Source organism: Leptosomus discolor, chromosome 1 (genome assembly GCF_034619465.1).
Source record: "Leptosomus discolor isolate bLepDis1 chromosome 1, bLepDis1.hap2, whole genome shotgun sequence".
NCBI lineage: Eukaryota > Metazoa > Chordata > Aves > Leptosomiformes > Leptosomidae > Leptosomus > Leptosomus discolor.
Window position 1 is genome coordinate 8,195,061 of NC_141391.1, and position 6,621 is coordinate 8,201,681.

The following is a 6,621-nucleotide window of genomic DNA, read 5'->3' on the forward strand; positions in this document are numbered from 1 at the left end:
AATGTGGTCTGCCTACGACCCTGCGGTCCTCCGCGGGCACCTCAGGCCATCCCACCCTAAGAGATACATCCGTGTGCAGCCACGAACAGCTGCAGAACATACTCAGGTTTTCAGTCTCCTCTGTTCAGCAAGTTTCCCCACTGCTAGTTTGCCTTCCCAAGAGGGAGCTTCCCACAACCGGAGTCCCTTGAACTATCTGCAGTGTTCCCAGAGCCCATCACAGGGTCCTGACTAGCACTTTTATGTCCCCTATTCCCATCTCCTTCTCCAGTATCTACAATAAAAGTAGTTCCCTGTGTCAGCAATACATGAGCTCTCGTTTAAATTCAAGGGAGTTAAAAGTTGTGGAAGAAACAGAGGTTTTCTCTCTGTTAAAACGAGTTCTTTCAGACACCAGCTCTAAGGAACCCAGGGCCCTGCGGCAGCCTGCACACCCTTTCCTGCTGTGGAACTGCTGCTGAACTGCTGCCATCGTTCAGGTGAAGAACATGTCCGTGATACCTGAAGAGGTTCTTGACTGCTCTCAGAGCGCTCCTCTTGTGCTGAAAGATAAAAAAGGTTAACACTTCATAATTAGTCACCAGAATTATTTTCAAAGCAGCTTTACAAACTTCTGCTATGCAGGAATACTAGGTTCTTCCAGGAACTGGTTTAAGAGCTGCCTCCTCACAATTTCCTTGAGAACCCTTGAAAGGACACAGATGCCTTCCACTCTCACCTCTGTTTTTCCAAGCTGCCCCCTTTGAAGAACAAAGCAGACAACACAATCTACTTGTCTGTATTGTTATCAGTAAGACACTTGGAAGCAGTGACACAAACCAGAAGTACTTACCAATTCTACCCAGCTGAACTCACTCTCTCACCTTGCAGCGCTGGTAACTCTTTGGAAATAGCTCCATGGGAGACAATTACAAACCAAAACCCTCCATAGCAGCTTCTTCAGCCTCCAGTATCTGATCAGCAGCTTTGATGTTAAAGAGTTTACACCCTTTCCCCATGGGCTTTGAAGTAAGCAGTTGGTCAGTGACACTTCAACTCTCCTCCTTCCTCCAAGGGGACTGTGGACAATGAAGTTTCATGGCTGCGATCATGAAGAAAATGGGATTTTAAGATAAAACTCGCGTGCCAAGACTACAGCATAGATTGTCTCAATCACCCTTAGAAACCATATTCCACTCCCTGTTTGAATGCATATGAAAATCTTTTCATCCAGCTCCTTTGCACACTAGGAATTACGCAAGGCCTGACCATATGCAAGAACCAAGACAACCCCAATTCCCCACCAGTTCTCCAGGCTGCACTGACACAGATTTGGCACCGTGACAGCAGAACACCAGACACCTTAAAATCATGTCATCACGTGACGTATTTGTACACGTAATCTTGGAAACACTCGTATTCCTCATGCAGACAGCAGGGCTGGTTTGGGTGTACTAGCCAGTGAAGGCTCGATTTAGACCATCCAAATCCTTGAAGTTTTCACAAAGAGCAAGAACTTGTCAGAATGAAAGCTGAGCTAAGAAGCCAGGTTATTACATGTGAACTTAAATGTAGATTAAGCAGTTTCTTCTTTAAGCAAAGGCATCACACGTTCCTACTTACCTCATCTTTGCTTCCTTCCTGCAGGGTCTTCAACCGCTTCTCCTGGTCTCCAGGACACTGCGTGGTTGCTTACCTGAGTCCACAGTGGCCAAAATCACTTTAGGAACAAAGCCAACCCCCAGTTTCTGCAGTGCAGGGTGTCAGCACAGCAGCCCAAGTACACACAAACGGGTCACCTTCCTGGGCTCAGGACCATACAAACCCTGGAGTAAGTTTTCACTAGCGGTACTAAACCCGGAGTACACCAAAGTATTTCAGAACGGCCAAAGGTAGGCTTTCAACTCTACCATCACCGTATGTCTTTTCAGATGAAATGCTGAGACAACGCTTGTTTCTGCAATAGCACTGTAAGCTTCTTGGGGATCTCGCTACTAAGACCTGTTGGGCCAGAAGAGGTTCGGACATTGGTGCTTTCAGGTGAACAAGGTATCCAAGCTTGAGACATGTAACACAGGTTTCATCGTTAGCACCTCTGACAAGCTGTGGCCAACGAGCGCGATCCATACACGGACAAGCATCAGAGACCCCCAAACTGCCAAAAGTGAATTATACACACACAGAAAACTATTTCATTTCTGTCTCTTGCATCAGGCATTCATTTGGGTACTTTCTGAAGTCAGTTACTTCCTTCTACATGTCAGTGTGCTACAGCAACTCTCAGACAAGACATCTCCATGTTCAGATAAAGAAACAGGGTAAAACCAGTGAAATAAAATTATCTGTAAAGCAGAATGCACCCTTGTCTCCTTCCCAGAGCAGCAGCACTGACACAAGGGGGAAGGGGAGGAAGAGAGGGACTCAATGCAGCTGCAACCAACTGTTTCTAAACCAGTTCAAATAACGAAGCACTTGTCAGTACATCAGCAAACTATCTTTGGATGAAGATTTTGCATCCATGTTTTCTGCCAGTTACAAAAATACAACCAAGCTCCCCCTCAATTATCCCACTGCAATACTTACCATCATTAGTCGGTATCAGCTGCAGAGACTTAAAGCCTACAGTGGGCAACTGCTGTGGCAGAAGTCGGCATGCCACTGCCCCTTTTTTCACCCACAGCACACCTAAAGGTATCTGTGCAGAGAAGAATCAGTAGAAAAGAAATAAAGGGGGCTGTACTTCCAATTCCACATTCGTCAGATGTGTGCAACTACTGAAAGTGACAGCAGCAATGGAGCATGATACTCCCTCTGCTCTTTTTCTTCAGTGAGGAACACAGCAACGCTCGACAACCTGGGATGGGGGAGAAGCACCTCCTGTCCCAGGACACCTGACATTTTACAGGAAGGCAGGCAACTGCTTCAGATTCTTTAACTGGAGGGAGCTGGATTTAAATAGACAGACAGAAGAATGGCACACAGCGTCGTAGTATCAACAAACCTTGAAAGGATGCAAGATTCAGGTTAAGTCATTTGTAACTGCATCACAGAACATCTCATGACATCCTTACTCCACCATTCAAGTGTACCCTGGGGTGAAGACTCCTGGATCTGTGTAGTTATTGTGAGGCAACATCCTGAGCAAATGCATTATACTCACCTCCAGGAGGAGCCAAAGTATGAAACAAACTTGTAACCCCATTGTTCCTGCGCTACACCACTACAGGACCTTAAGCAAGGCTTTCAGCGACCCTGCAACTCTTCGTGACTCTTTTCAATGGAGTATCTTGAAATAATAAGGCACTTTATTTCACAGGAACCAGCTGTAAGTAGAAATGGTGTTGTTTTACAAAGCATGCAATACTTTTGAGTGTCCCCCTTTCCAGTTTTGAGCAAAGACCCTCCACACATTATTTCAGGGAACTCCAGTCCCCTTAAGCCTAACAGAGATTTAATTAATCTCTCATTTGGTGAAATCTCTCATTTCCCATTCCCTGACGCCAAGACCAGCAGAAGCAGGGATGCTGTTCAGCAAAGGAAAGTCTACAACCCACTGCTCACAATCTAGCCTACCTCCTACACACCAGCCAGAGAGTATGCTGAAACTCAACACAACACCAACTCAGCTGGCTGAGCCATGCCAACGCTAGACAGTAAGCACAGGTTAAGAAAACAGGGAAGCAAGCTAGCTTGGCTGCTCCCATGCCATGCTGAGAGGTCTTATGCCATCTCATCCATTCTCCCAGCTTTTTCAAAGTTGGTTTATGTCTCTACGGACACACTGAGGACAGGAGCCTCCAGAAGGGAGCAAATCTCCTCCTATAGGTCACACTAAGCCACATACCTATGACAGACAAACAGTGCAGTTATTAGACAGAAGGCACAACCGGTAGAAGAGCCTCAAGTCAGCAAGCCCAGGCTGTCACCTGGTGTGTGACAAGGGCATGTCCCGGCCTGCTCCCGGCTGAGGGCCTCCCCCACCAAGACCAGCACAAGAGTACAGCCCTGCCCTTTGAACCACAGCCTGTACCTCACTCCAGGCAAGGGCCAAACACCTCGGCGGCTACAGCCCCTGCACGGGGCCCCTCTCCCCGGAGGGCGCAAGGAGCCCCAACCCCGAGGGCCACCGGCACGGCACCGCCTTCCTGCGCCACGCTACCTCCCCCTCCAAAACCAGCACCATCCCAGCCCCGACAGGCACCGCAGCCACCTGCCAGCCTGCCCTCACCACCGCCATCAGCAGCCCCTTTTCAATCACCAACCCCCCCCCCCCCCCCCCAGGTCTTTCCACAGACCCCTCCCGGGCGCCGCCCCCCGCCGCAGAGGCCTGCCCGCCTCAGGGCCCCGCTGCCAGGGGCGCACAGACACCACCCCCCCGCCCCCCTTCCCACCCCGGCCCGCAAAGGGGGCGAGCCCCGGGAACTGACTGCCGCCCCCCACCTCGCTCCGCCACGGAGAGACACCGCCCTACCAAGAGCCGGCCGGGCATCGAGGGACAACCGGGCGCTGCGCGACACCCCCCCCCCCTCAGGGCCCTCCACAATCCACCGCGCCTCCTCGGCCACTCCTCAGCCTCTCCCCTCTCTCTCTCGACCCCTCGCACAACCTCTCCGCACCCCCTAAACCAAACCTTGACTCCCACCCTCCCTTATTTTCCGACATCTTAACCCGGTTCCCCGGTCGCTCCTCCCGAGCTAAGAGCATCCCACGCCATCAACATGGCGGCAGCCACCTCCTCCCTCCCCCCTCCCGCTCCCCACTGCGGCCGCGCGGCGCGGGGCCTGCCGGGAAATCGAGTCCCTTGCCCTGAGTCCTGCCGCACAGCGGCCTTCTCGGAAAACTACAATCCCCAGAAGCCCCCGCTGCCGGAGGGTGCCTGCCAATGGGGAGGCGGCGGCGTCGCCGCTGGCCCCGCCCCGGCGGGCGAGAGGGGTGATGTCATTGCCCAGCGGGCGGCCGCGGGGGCGCGCCGCCGTTCATTGTGCTCGGCCGGTGCCGCCTCCCGCTGCCGCTGCCGGCCACGGCGGGGGGGCCCCGCCTCTGCTCCCGCTCGGCTCCGGCCCCCTAGCACCGGCTCGGGGCGGGCCTGCTCCTGTACCGGCCCGGGAGACTGCCCTGCACCGGGGGCGGCCCTGCACCCATCCCCGGAGAGGGCTGTCTTGCACCGAGCCCCGCAGCACCCATCCCAGGGGGCGGCCTGTCCTGGCCCGAGGGAGGCTCAGCACCCATCCCGGGGGGCGGCGCTGCGCGGGGAGAGGGGCTCAGCACCCATCCCCGAGCGGGACTGCCTTGCGCGCAACCCCGCTGCACCCATCCCGGGGAGCTGCCCTGCACCGGGTGGGTGGCTGGCCCCCATCCCCAGCGGGCTGCCTTGCACCCATCCGCGGGGGGCTGCACCGCGCCGGGGGCGGCCCAGCACCTACCCCTGGGTGTGCGGGCGCTGCATCGCCCCCAGCCCCGCTGTCCCCGTCGTGGGGCGGCCCGGGGCTGCCAGCCTTTTCCCATCGCCGGCGACCGGCTCCTGGCTCCCACCTCGTTTTATGGTCGTGGAGAGGGAGGAAAAATCCCAAACCAGGTGAGTTCTGCGCTCCTCTTCTTTTTTTTGTGTGTGTTTACCTCCTCCTTTTACACCCCCACCCCGTCTCCCGATGGGGTTCCTCTCACCGTGCGTTCCCCAGCGGGGAGAAGCGCTGCCGAGCGGGGCTGCGCCGCCTTTCCCTGGTATTGCTGAAAAAGGGGGACACCCCCCACCCCCCCCAAATCAGAGAAATGCCGCGGAGATGAGTACCCCGGCGCGTCCCCGCCGCGGCGGCACCTCCGCGGTCGCGTTGCGCGTCCCGCAGCCGCCGGGAAACTCCCGCAACTTCGGGATGCTCCGGGCGCCCCGAAATAGTGCGGTCCTGCACGGCGGACACCGCGGGGGAGCCCTGTCCCGTTTGTCTTCCGCACTGTGTAACAGCGGGAAGTCAGATGGATTTTTAATTGCTGTCGTTAAGTGCCGCTGAGCGCCTCTGAGACCCGGCGTTCCTGGGGGGAAAAAAAGAATCCTTTAAAAAGTCGAATAAGCGAGGTCTGTTTTAGGGCGCTGGTGCGCTGCGTCGTGCGGCTTCTGGGTTTTGACACCCTCGTTCCTCCCCTCTTTTAGGGATATGCGGGGATTTGAGTCAAACTGGCTCTCAATTCTGGCTGCGTGCAGTTGGACCAGGTTTCTTTTCTAAGTCATGAGTATGCATCTTAAAAATTGTCGGTTGGACAGCCTGGTGGTTTATTTCAGCTTCCAAACTATCACTCTGGTCTTTTACCCTTTTATCGTCAATACAAGAAGCGCGTGGATTTTAAACTTTGTAAAAACTTTGTGGTCTTGCAGAGCTTCGTTTTAGTGTGGCTTTTCTGTTTGTTTCCCTGTTCCTTGCTGTTTGTGGGGTGCAGTTCAGATCTTTGCTTGAACAGTGCAATGATGTTAGTGCGAAATACTAGATTTTTTTTCCTTAGTGCATAACATTGAAACGTTTTATCCCCTTCTATAACTACATTATCACTGCAATTGCTTGTGGACCCCAGATATCTAATTTTGTGCTGCTTGCAGTGAAATGCGTGCACACAGGGGGGGTCCTGCTCGCCTCAAATCTGTCAGCGTCTTTT

The 6,621-nt window shown here is 54.0% G+C and overlaps 1 long non-coding RNA gene across 1 annotated transcript; it reads right to left on the reverse strand.

Moving 5' to 3' along the window:
- Positions 1–298: 298 nt before the first annotated feature.
- LOC147416172 (uncharacterized) lies at positions 299–4,112 on the reverse strand. Its single transcript, XR_015183971.1, has 2 exons — positions 3,140–4,112; positions 299–2,674 (listed from the first exon to the last, which is right to left on the reverse strand). It is a non-coding gene; the product is annotated as an uncharacterized LOC147416172 (long non-coding RNA).
- Positions 4,113–6,621: the final 2,509 nt, after the last annotated feature.